At 37.1% G+C, this 21,710-nt stretch overlaps 1 protein-coding gene across 1 annotated transcript in view; it reads right to left on the bottom strand.

Annotated features, from left to right (window-relative positions):
* The window catches only part of GALNTL6 (polypeptide N-acetylgalactosaminyltransferase like 6), a 481,223-nt gene that overhangs the window by 183,807 nt on the left and 275,706 nt on the right, over positions 1–21,710 (bottom strand). The gene's annotated exons all lie outside the window — the stretch shown is intronic.

Raw genomic sequence — 21,710 nt, 5'->3', positions numbered from 1 at the left:
TTGGATAGTCTAAAACTCTATTTTAGATTGTTTAATCTCTTTTTACCAGAAAAAAGAGGCTCAATACGGGACCTTGATTAACTTAGAGTAAACCTGAAATAATTTGAGACAAGTCTCCAGATTTCTATTTGTGAGCAGCAGAATTCAGCTCCGAATCATTAAGAGTTCTCATAAAGAATTAATTTGATGGTCATTCAACAGTAAATCTTCATCATGGTACCTCAGTAACAGTAGCAAAACCAAAAAGTGGGTTTCCATTAAACTCAATCCCTTTCATTTCCTTAAAAAAAACAGCATCTCTTTTCCCATAAATACTCCTCTCCCATTAAATATTTACTGACTGATCTATATTTTGTCTGTTCAGACCATACTTTTAGAAATTATTTTCCTTGGAAAAATAAAGAGTAGAGTAACTCTCCAGTTGTAAACCAGGGAAAATTTCATTCACTTCAGAGAGGGTATATAAGTGCTCTAAGGCAGCTTAACACACTTCTGTGAAAGTTGTTTCTAAACTTGGATTTTACTGCATATTATTCCGATTTTATTTTATTGTAAAAGGAATTTTTAACATATGTCATTTCTCAGCTTCACTTTTATCTTGAATCAGTTTGGAGCAGAAGTCCTTTGTGAGTTCAGTTAGTTCAGCATCTTCTGAGTGATCAATAGCAGGTAATTTTGAAAGCACACGAGAACGGATGAGTTTGCCGTTATACCTTCCCACACCTCTCTGTTTCTACAAGTGTGAGCCTTAGAGAGTGCTGAGGTGAAGGGCTTGCCAACATATTTATGAATCCTCAATGAATTTGCCTTAAATTTTTCCAGTCTCGCAAGCCCATATAATCATTTAGCATCCATAACACCTGCAGCAAAGCAATTTCGTATCTTTGAGCATTCATGCTACTCTTCTACAAATCTATCCCCATTCTGCTGTGCCATTTTTGAGATGAGACAATTGCACACAGCTTTCAATTTGTGGATGGATCAAGGATACATTAATGGCATAATGATGTTTCTGCTTTCTTTACTCAACTCCTTTCCTATTTGGCATTTTTAGCCACTATTTCAGAGTGACCCTGCTTTACCTGCTTTTAGCTATGCCTCTAAGCTGGTATCAGCAAGATAAACTATATTGAGAAGGAAAAAAAAAAAAAATCTGAAAATCCCTAAACTATAATGTTATAACTCAAGGAACTGAGGAAATACGGTTCTTACAGTAAATACTATATGAGATGAAGCACTACATCAGAATTTTTCATAGTCCCTAAAACTCCAGGTACTGTGCACAGAATTAATTTTAGTCAGCACAGCTCCATCTTTTAGTCAGCAAAACATCAGAGGGCATTTTTAAATTGCTATCTATTTTCTGCAGCCTGTTCATTTTTAATAGCTAAGAAATAACCACACTTTCTCTCTTTGAAGAAGTCACCAACATGAGAGATGACAAAGAGGGTTCATCAGATTTTTGATTATTGTACAGTGCCGGTTTCTCAGATAACAATTCTCACTCCCTCCTCCTTCTCTCCCTCCCCTTTGAGAAAGAGTTATGAAACTTTTCAAAGCCTTGTAGAAATTTACTGAGATAATTTACCATTACTTTCCCTTTAAGAAACCTTGGATTTCTGGAATTGTCAGCAAATCTTATGCAACCAACATAGTTGAAGTTATCTCTGATCAATGCTGATGCAGCTCGAGGTGCAACATCATTCACACCACCCAGACATCAGCAATTGTCGTCCTTTCAGCCTCCAGTGGCTGAGCTACTATGTAGCTTGAGAAAGTATCATAAACCTCCAGTTAGTTTTCCTGTTAAAGAATTTTGCACATCAACTTCTGTGAACTTCCAGGATTCAGACAGTTAAGGCGTTTTCTATAAAACCCCCCTGCCTCCTCTTGATAAACATTCCTCTCTTAATGAGTAATACAGGCATATACTCATTCCTCTGGCCCAATGCATATTCCAGCCCTCCAAATCAAAAGAAAACACAACACATTTTCATCTTGCAGGTATCGTACTCCATGGCTATTCTGAAGACAAAGTAGTAGTATTCTCTGCATGGCTGCTAACCAAACAATCTAGTTACTTCCATGTATCAGCAATATATTGTTGTGCATTGTACCTAAAGTAGTAACCAGAGCTGCAACTAAACCCCCTTAATTTCATATTTTAAAGTCAAGTCTACCCCAGATACTCTCACTTTCTATCAACAGACCAGGAATTTCTGTAGGGGTGACCTTGTAGATAGGCAAGATTCACACAGGAGCCTGAAATGTCACTCAAAGGAAGTACATGATTTTTGTATAACGCTCAGCATTTGTTCTAAAGATCCAGTTCATAACACACTCAACTATTGACTTAGAAGTACATTACAGACTGGTTGGCCTTCCTCTGGTTGCTCTGAGTGTAAAAGAAAGTGCCTATTAACATCCAACATCAAAAGTATCTCTTGCATATGCTCCATGCAACAAAATCAGAGCGCAGCCACACGTGTTCAGGTCCCCGCAGGAAGCAAGTGCCAGGCTGCTTTTCATGCTATCTCCAGACCAATCTTTTAAAAAGAACATATTATCAGGTGCTATTGCCTCTCACAAGCTTAGAGGGACCGCAGTTTTAAAAGTTTTATGAATGAGCACATTTCTACTCAATCAGGTTATTGAAAGGAAGATGGCACAACCTTCTTAATACTTCAGTGATTTAACTTATTGATTATTGTTGTAATCAATGAGCATACACACAGAGCTACCTTGTATACTAAGTTTTCTGTCTATAGACTTAGACTAGACTGTGATATTGGACTAAACAGAACTTAGTCACAAAGGCATCCCTTAACACAGTAATACTGCTCCTAGAGTTCGTACCTGTGTAAGGCCAGACTAACAAGTAAATCAAAAATGAAAGCTGCAAGTCTGTGATGCCCTTTTAAATCAACTGGTACAGTGAGATATGGCATGACCATTGCCACCATCACCAACAAAGATGAAATGGAGGAAGCAACAGAAAAGAGCTTGAAGGAAGAGGATAGAGGGGGGACAGCTCAAATCTGAATGTAGTAGACATGCAGGGGTGTGCACCCCAGGAAAATCCTGCCACAGATATCCCAGCCTCAATTACCCATTTTATAAAGTAAGGAAATTCTGCATTGAATATCTGTGAAAAAGGAAAAGAGGAAAATACTCTAGATGCTGACAGATCATACTATATCTCTACTATAGTGTAATTAACGTTCCTGGAACTCGGCCACTATCAGTAGGACAAGAGTTGAAATACGTTGAAAGGTATCAGATGGATGCTGAGTTGTAGATGTCTAAACTTTGCAACAGAAGCCAGATCAGCTCACGGGAGTCAAAAAGAATTACTGCCACACTGTGGTAAACTGCAAAAAAAAAAAAGGTAATTTCTTTCTCTTTATCCAAGTAGCCTGCAGGATACATCTCTGGTCAAAGAGAAATTTTTTTCTTTTCTTTGTGACCAGTCTGCCTTAATACAATGCCCAAAATGGGGAAAGAACTATGCAATTGCTTGGACCCTACAATTCGCCTCCTGGGAAACGGCTGAGCAGTCACAATGCCAGGTTCATGTAGCAAGGGATGAATCAGACAAAGGATCTATTTTGCTGGAAAGATGACAGTTTTTGACTAAACATGTCTTTGGCAGAACAATCAGCAGCAAAAAGAAAAAAAAAAGAAGAATGAGGTTATTTAATAGATACTTCAATACTACATTTTTTAACATTGCAAGAGTATGGACTACAATCATACATACACTACATATAACAGCTGAAACATTTCTTCTTTAAGATGCTAAACCAGCTTTCAAAGGTTAAAGAAACCTTAAAATATAAAACTGCAGCATATTTTGGAATAGAATTAATTTTTCATTAACAAGTTGCCGAGCATATTTTTCAAGCAACCCTTCATTTAAAATATAGCATAGTAGATTATGCTATGTAAAACAAAGATGATGACTCTTAATTCTACTTTACACCCATTAGAAAAAGATAGAAATACATATATAAAATTGTGATACATACATGCATGCAAACACAATTATTTTTATTCAAAAAAATCTTTCAGCATGCATAACAGAAAACAGAAGTAAACCGTTCTTTAGGAAAAAAAAGAAGAAAAAAGCCATTTATTGCAATTAATAGTTACAGATTGCCTTTGGGTTTTAAACTTTTCTCATTAGAGATTGCTCAAAACTACTCCTGAAAGACTCAACCAGTTTAGAGAGAGATTTGAAAAAGTGATCTGTTGAAAATACATACAGATGTGTTGAATTAGATGAGAAATACCAGAGGAAACAAGTTTTTAATGTTTCACAAAACTTTCAAAGAAAGTGTCCAGTGCTATAATTGTAAGGAGATGAAAATCAGAGTCTTGCTAGCCCCGCTTATCACTACAGGCTACTGAGAAAGCAGGCTCTCCAGAGGCTGAGACCCAGAACACAATGCAAGCATCTCTCAACTTACTGGAACACACTGAAGCGTGTTTTCCTCCAATAAATAAATAAATTTGTAAGGACAAATTCTTCCAGCATCAACACATACTTTCCCCAAATGGATCCAATACAGGATTTGTTCGATTTGCAAATCAAGAAGTATTTTTTTCTCATTTTCAATGCTATAAACTCCAGAACTTAAATCAAATTACATTTGTTCTTTTTCTACCACTTCTAGAAAAGGTTTTGCTTTTGTAAATTAATTGTTTTATTAGTTGAGTGAAATAAAACTTTACACAAAAGACAGTTTATGGGCTATGATTTTCTGCAAAATGCATTTCAACTATGCAGAAACTGAAAGACAACAATAGAATCATATTAGACAAATTAGGATAAGAATTATGTTTAATTTATAATTAGACTCTCAAGTATATCTGATACCAAAATGAGTGTGTAAAGTGGCTACATGGATAAAAGCCAATTAAAATTAGGCATTGACAAAGCTTACATCTTTTGTATTCAGCTGCTGTGTAAAGTTAGTGTAAGCCAGTTCTCACAGACAGAAGGGCACGGAACAGAAAGAGCTACATGCTAAACTGGGTATTATTTTGTCTCCCGTCCCCAGAAATTGTGACGACGTAGTAAAAGTGCCATCATAAGTAAAAACAAAGGCATTCAAAATGAGTGAGTTATGTCACTTTTTGCTTTGTGTATTTTTATTTTGGTGCATGTATTTCCATTCGCACCCCTAGCTGAATACAATCGAACAGTCCTTATTGCAAGAGAGGTAGCTATATTATACCAAAGAGTAGAGGGATTCATTCCAGCAGCTTAGGAGAGCTGTGACTGTGATAGGATGAGCTGTGCCTTTGTGCCTGGAGGGATCAAGCATGCCTTATTACTGACTATTTTTACAGACTTCTTATTTTATGGACTTACTATGCTGAGCCCACAGAGCTTTCATCTTGCCATGAAGATACTCAGAAGAAAGGTGGCATATTCTGAGGCCGACCAAAGGATAAGGTAAGAAAACGTCTTAGGTACAAGCCTCACCGAGAGGGAATGGTAAGTCCCTGTGTGCAGGTGGCCAGAACCTAGCAGCTCCCACCCTCCTGGCCTGACTTAAGCCAGTGCTCTGCACAGAAATTGCTAGTGATCAACTTACGGGCACCATTTGCATTGTTTCTATAGAAGAAGAAATGTTTCTAAGCTGCTTTATTGCTTTGCAGCAGCATCGCTTAAGATTGCAGGCTCAAAAGTTTTGTTACGGAAACAGCTCATACCTGCACCATGTACTTCTGTGCTTTCAGGGATTTAGATTCAGCTCACCTGCATGTTCTGGGAGGGTATTAGAAGTTACCAAGAGATTCTGTTCCCACACAAATCAAGTTTTGTTTGGTTGGTTTTGAAGCCTTTGGTTTTCTTAGTTAAAAAACCACCACAGCGTAACAACGACACATATGCACATCCCAAATTCCCTCCTCACACTGTTTTTCTTTTCCTCATAGCAAGGAGTGTCATAATTGGTCCTCTCACTCTTCCTGAATCATCTTAATTTTTTTTTTTTTTTTTGAGGTGACACCTGGAAGACTTATCTCTCTTTCTTAAGTTTTCAGTACCCTGTTCCAACCTTACCATAATTCATTTCCCTTGCTACTTTGACTATCTCTGTGCACTTTGAATCCTGTTTCCATTTCTATCGCTGTAACCAAACCAACCTTCTCCTTGCCTTTTAAACTCCCACAGCAAACTTGGAGGCATGAAGTTTAACATTGGCCACTTTTAAGCTTCAATAACCTTCTTGATACTGTTTTCACAACGAAGCAGTAGCACAGTGCATCCACTACAACCAGACGAAGACCGATTAGGTACCACAACTCACACTAGATACAACGTTTGTGAATGAAAATGGAGGCTGGAAAGAAAAAACAGGGAATGGAGGAGAGGTGAAGAATGACTTTTTCAAATATCATCAGAAATAGACTACCAGCCCTAGACAGTAATAATGCACATGAACAACTCAAGACAATCCAGATAAGGATACGGGTTTTGGAATAGTCACAGCCAAGGGACTGTTTTAATCTCATTAAAGTGCAACTTGAGCTCTGCTATATTAGCCAGGTTCAATGTAGCCTGACACTTAGTCTGGGCAGCTACTTTTCTTGTCCTTTACTACGTGGGTAGTTTCTCACGCAAAAAAAAAAGCAGGATAATTTATGTACTTTCAATACAGTTTGATATGTAATCTGACACAACTACACCCTTGTTTTTGTTGTGGCTTTAGCATTCCACTGCATGTCAGTAATCATTTACTTAATAATTCAACACTTTCTATTCTCTTGGATGGTAACCTGCATTTGTTTTTCTGAAGCTCTGAATATCAAATTGATCAATGTTAACATATAGCTTCCACATACATTCTGATCCTTTTCTCCCACGAATGTCACTCTACTGCTACCTTTTTCTTCAATTTCACAGAATCACAGAATGGTTTGGGTTGGAAGGGACTCAAAGACCATCTAGTTCCAACCCCCCTGCCATGGACAGGGACACCCTCCACTAGACCACGTTGCCCAAAGCCCCATCCAACCTGGTCTTGAACACTTCCAGGGAGGGGGCATCCACAACCTCTCTGGGCAACCTGTTCCAGTGCCTCACCACCCTAACAGCGAAGAATTTCTTCCTAACATTCAGTCTAAATCTACCCTCTTCCAGCTTAAACTCACTACCCCTTGTCCTATCACTACACTCCCTGATAAACAGTCCCTCTCCAATTTCTAATTCATTTAGGAGATTTTGGGGTCATGATCAAACCTGCAAATGCTTCAGCTGCATATTCTGCTGAATAGCTATACTGAAGTTGGTAGGAATACTTGCCTCATGAAGATTACTACCACAATTACAAATTCAAGGGATTGAGCTTCCAGATTGAAGCATAGCACCACTGATAATGCTAGGTTGTTTCATTTTTGTTGCCCCCTTTTTCTTTCTCTTTTTTTTTTTTTAAAAATAAAAGCTACGCTCTTGTCTGTTCTCTTCTGCATAGATCTCAGTAGTGTTCTCCAGCCAATACATTCTTCAGCTCTAATGTGCCCACTCAGTGAATTTCCACTTGCATCTGTATTGCAATGAAACAGTAGAGAAGGATTTCTGTTATAATTAAGCAAGAGACATACATTTCCTCTCAGATCCAAATATCTCCATTCAGATACTTTTATTTCCTTTTCAAATGTGTTTTGCTTTCAAGTAAACTGAAATAGAAGATAATGATTAGGAATTTGAAGGCATATCATGACTTGAAAGAGGGTTTTGTATAGTACTGGATATGCCATTTTGCAATCTGTTTCTAGGTGTAAAAGGAGCAGTGAGTAAACCCAGAGCCAGACACAATGATAGGTGAGATAAAATTTGATTACGGTTTGAGCACTATAATGCTGAACCTGTGTTATAAAATGAATGATGCAGATATTAAAGATCATTTCCACCACTTCTTTAAAAGGAAATTTAGTACGCTAGTTCTTGGAATAATTGAATAAGCCTTATAGCATTTTGCTAAGGCTTTCAAATAGATGTGTACCAAAATTTGGAAAAGCAAGATTCTGAAATGATAAAGGCAAAAAGAATCAGAATTCATGTAACTAATATACTATGTTTGACTTTGTATGTAAAGGCAAAACTGCTTCATTTTAAATCCTGTGCTGTTATTCCATTTTCAGTTCAACTCCTAAAAGGCTTATTTCCTTCTGATACTGCTCCAGTTGCTCTCTGTGGGAAACTATAGAGTTTATATATTATTCATTCAACTAAAAACCCTGAGGCAGGACCCCTATGGAGCCTCTTCAGTAATTGGTCTCCAGATGCTGGTGATATGCAGTGCTCTAAAAGTCCTTAAACATCATGAGAACATAATTCCATCTGCTTTTCAAGCTGCGTATGTTTAAAGGAACAACACCGACTGCTCACCCACATTTTTGCCCAGCTCCTACACTACCTAATTATTCAGGAACTCATATGCATTGAACTACAATTTATGTGACTAACACAACAGCATAAAAAATTGCAAATTAAATAATCACTGTATTATTGAATAAATATGTGACATAGCTTAGCAATGCATCCACAAAAGCAGTGTACGTTGGCAGCAAAATTATCAATTGTTTTAATGTTTCCAGAATACACATAAGCAGGAGGCTGGGAGTGAAGAGCAGAGCAGGAATAATTCTGCATTAAGATATCCTGACAAGATGCAGGTATGCACAGTGAAAGTTCACTTGGTATTTGTGCTTATAGTCTGAACGAGTAAAACAATAACAACATATAAATCTTATTTCAGTACGACTCCAACATGGACATTTATGCTATTCACTGAAACAGGGCCCTGAAGTAGTACTAAAATTATTTTGTTCTACACTTGAGTGGTCAATCTCTGTATTTCCTTGAACCCCCTCAAACTGTGACTAAAAAGCATTTTAATTCCTCCTTTTTCCAAGGAAATCATACTCTGAAATATACTAGTTTTCAGGACATCTCACTTGTGAGCATTGTTTAAATGCTAATCATGGAAGTTATTAATGATAAATTAATTTAGATCTTCAAGGGATGCTGACAAATCAATCAGTCATTCATCTAACAGCGCTTTCTCCTTTCTGTCCCATTTTGACCTATCTCCAGGGTTCCCTGCTACGCCCTGTACAGTATCTGTACAGTATCATTATTTTTTTCTAACTCTCCCCCAATTCCTTCTATTTCCCTCAAGTGGCAGATTGCAGAGAGACTTGAAAGGCAGCAGTGTGAGGCTGACAAACTAATTAAGCTCACTTAGCCTAGAGTTGCTGTTTGCCATCAAGGTCAGTGCAAAGCAACTGATACAATTTGTACCCTAGTGCCATAAAAGAGGCACGTCTAGGTGGTGAAAGAAGAATGACACGGCATGAAATCAGACGCTACGCACACCAGAAGCAGCAAGGACTAGTAATCATGATTGATGCAGAGATGTGACTCCTCAAGAAGGGTGGAAGTAAAGTTGCTACAGTGGGTATGTAATGCTACACATTAACAAGATGAGTATGCTAGGAAATAAAAAGAAAGATAAAGATAGCTAAAGTACAATCCACTTGGGTTGAAACCAAATTGTGTCGTGAAATGATGAAAGAGGGTCTGACCATCCAGAAGTCAGATAAGACAGGAGGTTCTCTCCAAAGGACCAGCTGCTGCTTACTGATTGAAAGAGCCACCAGATTTCTCACCGCTATCATTGAGCCAGTAAGAGACAAAGAAATTTTGGATGTAAAGTTTTGGCCAGCTATAAGAAAAGCTGTCAAGACAATATCCTCAGAATAATCACTTATGACTGAAAAATAAAAGAAAAATTAGACCACTTGGCTCTGAGATCATATAATGTCACTGTAAATGCCTGTAGTAAAGCAATACTTCAAATAAACTTGAAACAAACTCATGTGACAATGGTCTCATGGTGCTTATTTATTCAAATTCTTACACCCGTAATGAAGATGTTCTCTGAATCTCAGCAGGCAAGGGCAAATGTACAGGAATAAAGCAGTAAAGTATTCTAGACTGGAGCACCAGACTGACCTAATTTGGAGTTAATATTAGGGTGGTCTGCTCCAAAACAAAAATTCATTTACACAGCCTTAACTCTTGGTCATAGATGTACTATTACTCATTTTAGAATGATTGCAGCGTGTGTCATTTACCTGTTAACTGTTAAATAACGCATGGGAAGTTACAAAGCCCAGCAGAGCTTCACCCTTGTATAAGGCTTTTCCTTATCACCGGTATGTAAAGGATAACAACTCAGCTGTTGTAAACTGGCACTGCTTCAGTGAAGTTTATAGAACCATGCTGCTATAAAAGAAAAGCAGGTATTTATAAACATACACATTTATAAAGAGCATTTTAGCATTTTATTCTTAATTTTACTAATATTTGTATGAGTAGATCAACTACTGGTCTGAGCTGGTACGCTTTTTAGGTTATTGCAGTAGCAAATATTCCGTGTAGAGATGGGACAATGGGAACACCAATAAATTTCTGCAGCGTTCAGAAGACCATGAAAACATGGAGCATTTATTGATGAAACATTCTCAAGAACTGTGCCACAGTAAAATTACAAATGACGGCAAATTTCTATGAAAATAGAAACATCATAGTGACTGCTAATGGGAAAAGGGATTTATGATCCTTGTCAGTAGCATAACACTGCCTTAATTTACAATGATAATTTAGTTTTTATAACATCCTTTGGAAAGTCTAAGGTAAGATTGGCTTTATAGATTACAAAATTCTATTTACCTTTATGGAATTATACCTTTTTAATGAAATCTGCCTGTTTGTTTTTACCATACAACAAGCTACTAAGAACCACCCTCAGTCCAGATGCTCTCACCTACTGGAGCCATCAGTCTGCTTTTCAGTTGAGAGAACCTCAACCTTACAGTGCTCACTAAGGCAGGCAGAGGTTTCTCTTAGAAGAGATATTACATCTGACAGAGGAAATATGGGTATAATAAATAACCTTATCTGAATATAGAAACACTGTAATGGATGGAAAAGGAACCTCATGGTGTTTTAGAAATAGAAAAATAAATTCACCATAGACATACAGTCAGAAAACTGAAGAATACATGTTTATGCAGGCAGTGTATTCCAAAGCAACGTGTGCTGTGTATGCATTTACACCTCCCCCCTCGCAAATGTACATACTAAAATAAAATTTTGATAATAGAGGATAGCTAATCCAAGCAATTCTTGCACTCCTAAGCATGCATTACGAGTTTTAAAATGCTATCAAGTAATCTCATGAGCAGGTACTTGAAAACTCCTGTGTAAACCAAACCATTATAAATAATGAAGAATTATTTTTGAACATGAACATATTTATATATAGTTTTAAACATCACAGATACTTAACAGGAAACCACAGAAATACAAGGCTTGCAGTCATTAATATATGCCTGCCTATGACAGGGTTAATGACTAGCAGAGTCCTAAACATTTCCGGATAATTAGAAATCAGTATAACAACTTGTTTCCTTATTTTTTCCTTAAATACCTAAAGTATTATCAAGTAATCTGCACAATATGATACAGCTTTACAGCTGTTACATTACACTAATTTCACTGCCTTACAAAGTTCACAATTTCTTCTAAAGGTATTTGCACTTTCCATGAAACGCAAGTCAGAACATGGGACTGTCTTGTTTTTTTCCTATTCCTCCCCTAGCCTCCATGCCTGTCCTAGCAGAATAGTTTACAAATGACAGAGAAGTGGAGATCTACCTTGTGAAGGGTTAAAGAACAGAATTCCCCTTCCTTGAACACAGGAAAATCTAATTTCTTCTCACAAGTTATCTCAGATCAATACAAATTTATAAGACTCCTCAGCCTGAACATTGCTGATTTGGAAGGAACCTTTTGGGCCACAGGCCTTGCTGTCACAGGCAATCTTAAGAGAAGGTCTAGTAACACACACTTTATACAGCAACTTAAATCTTCAACCATCTGATAACTGCTACCTTTTTTCTTCTACTTTGTAAAAAACAAGTAAGAATTTTCTCTTAATTCCTCTTCCAAGAGAACATACACTCTTCTGAAACTCTCGAGGAGTCTCCATTTCAGATCTGGAGAGAACAAATGCATTGCTTTACTAGCTAAGCTGTGTATTCTTTTGTCAATTCACATTTGGAGGCAACATTCAGCAACATACAATCCTACACAGATTTGTTACCTTAGCCGTCTTCAAAATGTGTATAGTCATATGGGATGACAGCAAGGCGACAAGAATTCAGTGGCTCCCATTATAAACAGTATTCACCCTCTGACATCTGTTCTCACATCTGCATGTTAACTCTCTTTTCTTAGTAACAGAAACTAAATTCATTTAAAGATGCTTAAACTGCATCCAATAAAAATGAAAATGATACGTTTTTTCTGCATAGGTATGCAGAAAGACATGTGACCCTTATACACAAAAAGCATATATGGTGTGTGCCTGTGCCCATGTGTGCATTTAACTTGTCTCCACAATTTTTATCACTCTGGAAATGATGGTTCAGAGTTTTTACAGATAGTTAGGTAAAGAATACTCCCCACCAGTATGACAAAAAAAATCTGACTACATATAAAGTGTAAATATTGTAATCAAATAATTGAGACAATCAGCATCATGCTCAGAAACACAATATTTGAAGCAATTACAAATGAATATTTGAAGCACCTACCACCTGAAGCATTTTAATGGTATTCCATTAAGTATCTGATGAGGTATATATGGCAAAAAAAGTTTATTTTTTTTGCCTGTTAACTGTTTGTCTTTTGTAGTTAAAGGTATGCAACACCTTTCAGTATTATTCATTAAAATTTTAAGACTCAGAATATTCTTTGATGCACTGGATCTCTCTTATACGTACTTTCCCTACATCTTCATAACTGGATTTTATGGCCCAAAAAGCTATCCACAAAGTTACTGAGTTTATATTCATGAGGTTATATCAGCAGGTTATATAGCTTTGAACCTGTGTGACACATCACACCTCGCACTCAGGATAGGATTTTCAGTTTAAAATGCAAAGTAACTATTTGAACGTTTCTCAAATAGGGTAGTACTCTGTGATTGTTGTAGTGCAAATCTTAAAAATATTTACTATTTGCACTTATTATTACTGTATGCCATTGGTCCACTGGGAAAATGACACTTTGCCGTGAGACGACTTCCACATGGAGCAGCTAGGGAAATGCATTTATAATGCTTGGAAAGTTAAACAGCACTTCAGAGAGTTAAGGTTCACAGCAGAGAATTTTGAAGAGTTTATATTAATTTTCTCAGAGTAATTCACTGCAGTACAATAATCAAATTTATGACTAAGAGAAATGCGCAAGCAAAATACTCCTGGGAGGATTGGGAACATGAAACAATTACAGTAAAAGGCAACTTTATGGATTTCTGTTTTACAGTAGTTACGTCCCAAACCCCTGTGAGCGAGGCCTATTTCTGAACATATTTGTCAAGGGAAAGCTGAAACAAAGCAAACGACATCAAAGTACATGGAATAAATACATAGCATATTGCATTTGTATATGTAGTTGGTTAAATAACACAGTAACCTGGGATAGATTTTCACACGGATTTAGCACACATTTGGGAGGCAAGACTAGAGCATTTTTTTCCAGAAGAGGCACTGGAGCAGGTTGCCCAGAGCATCTGTAGCTGTCCCCTCCCTGGAAGTGTTCAAGGCCAGGTTGGATGCGGCTTTGGGCAACCTGGTCTAGTGGAGGGTGTCTCTGCCCATGGCACGGGGGTTGGAATTAGATGATCTTTGAGGTCCCTTCCAACCCAAACCAGTCTATGATTCTGTGATTCTAAGTAAAAATATATCTGGAAATCAACACCAAAGTAAAATAGCAGTTAATTGCATTAATCTGTTCAATAACATGGGCTAACGTGTAAATCTTCACATCTTTCCTAAGTTACTTTAAAGGATAAAAATTAGCAATCATTTGTTACATAATTTTGAATTCAGAATCAAGAATGTATTCTATAGCTTATGGTTGATTTGCCTGATGTAAAATACTCTGCATCAAACCACTGTAATAGCATTATAGATTATAGTAAGTAAGTTTATATAGTCTAATGATATTATTGATCATGGAAGGTAACTATAGTTATACAATATCAATGTCTTTGTTTCCATTGGAGAAAATATTTATGAAAGATGCCAGTGGATTTACAATGGAAGTTAATGGTCGTCTTAAACAGAGAATCAAAGAAAAATAGTAGCAAGACTGCATTGATGAAGTGCCTTCTCTGTCTTCTGTAGGAATTACTTTTAGAACTGCGTTTATTCTTTCAACTTATAAAGACAATATTAATGTCTTGAAGGCAGCATGACTTTGGCATCAACATGCTGCTTTTGTCCCTCTTTGAGGCCTTTGTGTTTCATTTAAATCAAAAGCAGATTATGGTTTTTTTTACTACTGCACACAGAAAATAGACTTCTGCACTATAATAAATCCTAGAACACATACAATTTCACCAGTAGCAATTGCACACGAATTGTGTGTATGTGGGGGAGAAAGCAGTTAAAACTTTCTAAAGACCTATTAGGACACATTTGGAGTTTGTAAGACCTTTTTTTTTCTATCGCTAAAAAGAGTTGAGAAAATAATCTATTTTGTGTTTCAACACCACGTACATTAAAGTTGCCTTAGCAAAGATTCAGTGGACGTATAGACAAAATGTAAGCTAGGAAATTATTGCCTTAATATTCATACAATAACACCTAAAAGCAGTATAGAATCATTTAATGACAGAAATATATTCACCTACATGCTCACCCTCCCAAAGCACCAAATGTATTGGACAGTACTGCGTTGCTCGAATACAATCTTTGTATCTTCCCTGAATTCAGAAGACTATCTGGTGCTACCCAAGCAGACAGATCACCTATCAGAAAACCATCTCCTGTTAAAGAAACGTGATTTGCTTCTATCCCACAGCAAACTCATGAATTTGGGTAGAAATAGGTGTTACAAAACTGACTTTATATAGTTGGGTGGTTCCAAGCTGGAAGGCCCGAGAGGTGCCTGACTGTGGTGTGGCAAGGCCAAGCCTGATGCCTCCAACAGACATGGCCATCTGCCAAGGACCAGACCTGGCTCACATCCATCCACGTTTCACTGAAGACTAAACTGCTCCAACCCAGGACCAGAGGAAAGCACAGTGGCGCACTGTCCCTCTTCTTACAGCACTCAGTAGCAGAGATTCAGAAGGAAACAGCTGGGTGTAGAGTGATCCCTCCACAGTAACGCTTCCCTACCTAGTGATTTGGGGAAACGCAGACTAAGAAGTTGCATCTGGAGCATCATTTTTACCAGTAATTAATAAATCTGGCCTGTATGACTTCACTTGAATTTTTTGCACGCTCACTTATACATACAGCATGCATGGTACCTTGCAAGAATGAATTCCACATTGTAATTATACTTCATAGGATAAAGAGCATTTTTTTTCCTTTTACCCTTTCAGTCTAATAATTTCTTAAATATCTCTGCATTGTCACATCAAGAAAATGAGAAATAACATCAACATTTTCCTTACCATCTTCTTTTGCATATACACATGTAGACCAGGAGTAGTTAGGTAATTTTGCTACCATGCACTAAATCTTTCACTAAGATGCTCAAGGTCCTATAGTTATTTAATCTACGCAATCATGCTTAGGCTTTACTGTCATTTTTCTTTACCCTACCATTGAGTCTAAGCTCACACATAACACTGAAATAGGAAACTACTTTCTCCACTTTCTTTTTGACAACACAAAATTATCCTAGCTACAGTTTATTGTTTTACTTTAAATAATGAAGTAAAACAAAAGTATAGCTATGCTATAATGAAGGAAAATCATAGCTAAACATATATAACCTATCACTTCAACTGCTTAACTCAGTTAAAAAAAAAAGGGTAATTTTATTTTACAAATCAATATATAAAACAGCCTGTGTTCATTTGAGACCAGTTAAAAAGATATTTTAAAAAAATAATCAGAAAAGCATTCATCTTATTTCATCATCTTTGTCAGTAAGATGTTTTTGTTGTTGGCTTTAAGTTTAAGAAAAGGTGCAAAATCATTCTTTCCCATCTCCTTGCCAAAGCTCAAAATAGTGTCTCATAATCAGATGGGATTCAGCTGATCAGATTTCAGGGCAATGACAATGAATGACTTTTGGCTCTGGAAATAATTGGGTTTTTGGAGGTCAATAAGATAGGAATGAAACAAAATATTTTGGTTGGGATTTGACATTTTTCAGTTTCTATCCCAAATGAAGTCCCAAATGTAAGAAAGGCTTTCTTCAAGCATACAAGGAAGTGTAATGAAAAAGAAACACTCCTTTTCAGAAATCAGCACTGGAAGTAAGCCCACTAGGAGTAGATCAGAGAGTCGTCGTTGTGCTCTCACACTGCCTTATTGCCACAAGGAGTGGTGCAGCCTCGGGAGGAAAAGTAATGGCAGGGCACCAGACCTAGAATAACCTACAGTTTGATGATTAGGAAATCCTCCTAATTAAATAAAAGACTGTAGATCACATCATTGTCATACAGAGGAGGAAATCTCTGAAACTTTGGGTAAGCATTCAGCTCCTCAAAATAGCAAATTAAAAAAAACATCACTTGAAGGAGGACTGAAACAAAGGCATTGCCTGTTGTTCGGTTCATTATCTGGATGAACTAATCACCTGACAGGAGCCAAACTATAAGACGTTAACTAGAACTAAATATAGAAGTAGCCAAAATCAGAAATGACTTCTGAAATGACTCTTCCAATAGTCTCCACTTACTGTGCTTTGGTACGCTTTGTGGAACAGGCTCAGAGAAAACAAACTGGATTGCTTTTGGACAACGTTAAATCAGAAGATGCTCTCCAGAAGCACATCCAATATCTGTTCAAGCAATGGTGTGCCAGTAAAACTAGTCCAAAGTAACTCCCTCCAGTAATAACAATGCAGATTTAGGCTCCTCAGCACCTACTGTTTCCTTCTGCAAAGCATCTTCTGCTGCACAGCGCTTCTTGCTGCAGGCTCAGATGCCTCCGCTATGTGGGGACTCATTCAAATACCACCTGAGGTAAATGCACAGCACTGAAGTCCACATCAAGAGAAACGTCACGGCAGAGAGTTTTACAAAATAGGGTTGCTGAGTAAACCTCAGACTTTAAGCAAGGGTGAAAGTTGCTAGAAAAGAACATTAAACACTTTCCTGAAAAACTAACTTGATGTGGCGGAAAGACATTATGACATAAGAGACATAATGTAACTGCTTTAAGGAGATCTTCATGACTAAAAGAAACTTGAATCAAAAAAGAATATTTATAAGAACAGTAAATTATATATAGCTACTCAACAAGATTAATCTTAAGGACAGAAGGTGCAGCCCAGCCCACAGCACTCGATGAAACAGCCTAGAATAACAAAGGAAGCACCTGAAGCAATCTTCTACACCATTACTGTAAACTTATGGAGGACGAGCATCCCAGCAGTCTGGAAAAGGGCAAACATGGTACCTATTTTTATAAAATGGAAAAGCAATTGAGGACCTGAGAATTTATAGACTAGTCCGAAGAGATTCAATACCCAGAAAAATACTAGAGCAAAAGGAAAAAAAAAAAAGCCCAACAAAAAACAATAGAAAAAACCACGAGCATCTATGAAAGAACAAGATGAGAAACCACCACCACAAGTTTGCCAACAGAAAAGTATCACAAACAATTTGGTTTTCTTCTCAAACAGGTTAGCTGACAACTGGATGAAACACTGTAGAAATGCACTGCATCTTGGCTTTTAGCAAGGTTCTTTGAGATGACGTCCTAGGACTTTTTTGTAATGAGCACTCCCCGATATCCACAAACATTTCAGAACATTAAAGCCTTATGAAATACAAGTAACTTCAGTTCTTGTCTTCCCTCTATATAAAGGGATCCAGATACAATTTTTTAAAGTCTAAATCAAGCGCACAGATTTAGTAACAAAATTAAGAATACAGGGATTGGGATTCGTTCACAGTCAAGGAAGACATGGCACTTAGTCTACAGCTGCTCGTGGGACAAAACACCGTAAGATTCACAGTTATCAAAGAAAGATTTCAGGATAATCGTGAAGCACAATGTAGGATATCCCAGATCAGACTGACAGATACCGAGATTCTGCAACAAGGAATTGGTTAAGATAAAGTCTGAATATGAAAACCAATAAAACAGCCATGAATGAGAGTTGTGTTGAGGGTGAAAAAAAGAAGAAACAGAAATAACAAATAAAGACAGAACCACAAGATAAACACATTTTGAAAACCCACTCAATTTCATATGTCAATATTTTTAAAGGATTGCACAGGCCTTTTTAAATGTATGTACACAATCTGGTTAAGAGGCCATGTTTGTGAACTCAGTTTTGGTAAATACAACATGATATCTGGCACAAACCGTAGTTACACGTTTGCAAGTACATGTAGGAAAACATCAAATAAGCAAACACATGCCTTATAGCTGACTCACATTAATCCTTATGGATTTAACACTCTTGTAGCACTCACTTTACTTTTGTTTTCACAAATGTTGGGACTCAGAAGAGCAGATCCAAATGCTTGCAAATTCTGCAAGGCCCTGAAATATATTTCATATCTCCTTCAGTTTCATGAAGGAAAATAGTTTTGGTGAAAATTGGGGTACTAAAAATACAGGAAGGAAAAGGCTAGGATTATCACCAGAGAGGTATCACCAGAAGAACACCCAAAGATAAAAAATTCAGAAAAAGATGCAACAGCTTAGAAGCAAGAGGAGAAGAAAACTTGTAAAAGGAATTAGAACCTCCCCTCAAACACACACAAATACTACAGCAAATCTACTGGAACACGTGTAAAAACGCTTTTATGAGAAAAATGGTGAAGATACTGCAGTGAGGTATTAAAGCTTGGGGCTCTCCTGCTTTGGTGACTAATCTTGCAAGATTTATACAGAGTATTAATGAAGAATAGTTTAGAGACTGGTAGAAAACAGAAAAGGGCTAAAGCTGTTCTCTTTCAGTCTCATGCACACATTGGAAGATGAAGAAGTAATGAGCTGCAGGCACTTAAAAGTGAAAACCACAACCCATTAACTAAAATAGTGGAACGTCACCTCTGGAGCATTATACTTGTGAAGATGGGAATCCCACGGGAAAGGTGCTGTTCAGAACAGAGCACCTGCTTTTGCAGTAGGCAGTGTTTGTCTGAACAGAACATCATCAGAAACAAAGGCAATATAGGGCAATATGGTAATAGACTCCCAGTGGGAGACCCATGTGTCTGTTCTGCTTTAGGAGGACACGCACATTCACTCTGGAGAGGAGGCAACACAGGAAAACAGCAGGACAGGCTGTCAGCTCTGACTCCAGTGGGTCACAGGAGGATCTTCTGCTCAAGAGAACGTATGGTGCTTTCTCGTTTCTGTAACAGAAACTGAAAACAACCTACTCTTGATGGCCTATGGGAAAATGCAAACTATATGCAATCTGACATGTATGATTATTTGTGGTTTTTTCTACTTTTCTCTCTATAGTGCTGAATTTTGAGATACTCAAGGCATGCTTTTTGGAGAAAGGCATATAGCAAGAAGCCCCTGGCCTGGGACAGTTCAACATAGCAGCATGTGTTAACAGCACCCAAATAGTTTAAGTGAAAGATTAGGAACAAATAAATATTCTAATTTTAGTCAGAAAATAGTTCTTATTCTCATTTATAAATAGCTACTAGTGTTTTTCATTACTGTTTTATGATTTTGCTTGGCACAAGCACAGTAACATGCAAATTGGAACTTAAGATTTTTTTTAAACTTCTTTCAATCACCTATGTTCATTTGGAATATTTTAAACAAGATTTGTTGCCTTTTTTATTTTTTTTGTAGCTACAAATTTTCTTTTCACTTCTTTGTAAAGCCTCTTTTCGCAGCTGGCATGGGCTTCTAGATTGTTTCCAACCTTCTTATCCCAAGAATCAGCAGGTGGGCTCCATTGCCGTGGGATTCTCTTGCACAGAATAGCAGTAGTACAGTGTTTTACTTATTTTTCCAGTTACTTATGAAGAAAAAGCATACTGATAACAACATTAAAATAACTCACTAAGAATTTTTGTGCAGTACGTTGTGCCATTAGCAGTGGTGACTTTCTAACCAGAGGTTTTCTGCTGCTACTTTCCGTTCAGCTGTTTGTGAAACTCCTGCCACAGAGAAGCCCGCTGAAGGAGGCAGCAACAAAGCACCCCACAAGCACAAAACATGGCAGACTCTCTCATTCACACACATTCGAAAACACATTTTTCACAAGCGTTAACAGTTCACCTCTTCTGAATATAAGCCTGATTTGCTTCCATCTACTCTCCCCGCAGATGGCTTTCTTGGGACTCATCCCCACCACCTCCTTACAATACCAAGGCAAAGGTAATGAGGCAAACACAATGAATAATATATCTTTCCATGGTGGTTTACTTTTTAAATAACAAACTAAATTTAATATTTATATTCAAAAGTGTTTTCCTCTTTCACTGACCTCCCTTTTATTTATTTTTGAAGACTTCTCTAATTGCACAACCATGCAGGAGAAACATTAAAAATGTTTCAAAAGCTGAAGACACCAGTGGTTCATAAAGAACACTGAAAAACTTAGTAAATTTCATGTTCCTAATTGACAGCGGTAGGCCTCACTCAGGAACAGTGAGGGTCATCCAACACTTGCAGATACTTAATCTTTTCCTTTGAATTGCTATAGAATTAGCTTGCCCTATGTAGTGCGTGACATACTCAAGTTTTCAGCACTTACACATAACACTAGGTACAGATTCCAGTGCTTGGAAGACTTTGGTGGGATTTTTAATTTCCTCAGACACCAAACTAATGACTGTGAAGTGCCCTTTGAAACTCTTCAGAAAAGTAGTGAATTAAATTGCAGGATTCCATACAAATTCTGGCTGTTTTAACTATAGTTCAACTACAGAATGTTTCCCTACCCTCTTCAGGAGTGTTTCCCATGCCTAATCTTGGACTATGCTAGACTACAGTTCTTAGAAATGACATTAAATGATTTATCCTTATTGATAAATCTTTGTTCTTATGTTTACAAAACATTTTTTTGCCATCTTGGATCATAGACATGTCATCTATAGAAATAAAAAGCTAGATTAATTGCATAATTATCTTGGATAGGATAGGTCCAGCAGTTAGTCCTAGTTTATTTTCTATGCAACTATGGCATTTTATACTCTATTTAATTGTTTGAGTAAAAAGTTAATCTTAAAATACAACCTTAAAACATAGCTTATTCCTGATGTTTGAGGTTTACTTAATTTTTATTTTCCTGATTCTGATGCATAAGTATACACTTTATGTTCATCTATTCAAAGACTGAAACATGTCTTCATAGATTCATTACCATCTATGGGCTGTTCTGAAATTCCTCACGAAAAAGGACTCTGTATCCCATTTTCTGTTAAGCAGTACGAATTCCTACATGCCAATATCTTAATTAACATTAGATTGCTTTCTTGTGTGTCTTAGAATTCCTTCAATAAAAGAGGACAGAAAGGAAATTTTAAACCTTGATTGCAAAACCTCTTGAAATATTGTATTCTTCTGTTGAATCTCAGTGGGTAAAAGTCAAGGTAGTTCACTCATAGTTAATAGAAGGTTGGCCCCAATAATTAAAAAATCATGAAAAAATGCAGTAACTTAAATGC

The sequence above is a fragment of the Balearica regulorum genome, chromosome 4 (genome assembly GCF_011004875.1).
Source record: "Balearica regulorum gibbericeps isolate bBalReg1 chromosome 4, bBalReg1.pri, whole genome shotgun sequence".
Classification (NCBI taxonomy): domain Eukaryota; kingdom Metazoa; phylum Chordata; class Aves; order Gruiformes; family Gruidae; genus Balearica; species Balearica regulorum.
The sequence above is the reverse complement of the archived record's forward strand: the minus strand, read 5'-3'. Positions and strand labels throughout refer to the sequence as shown.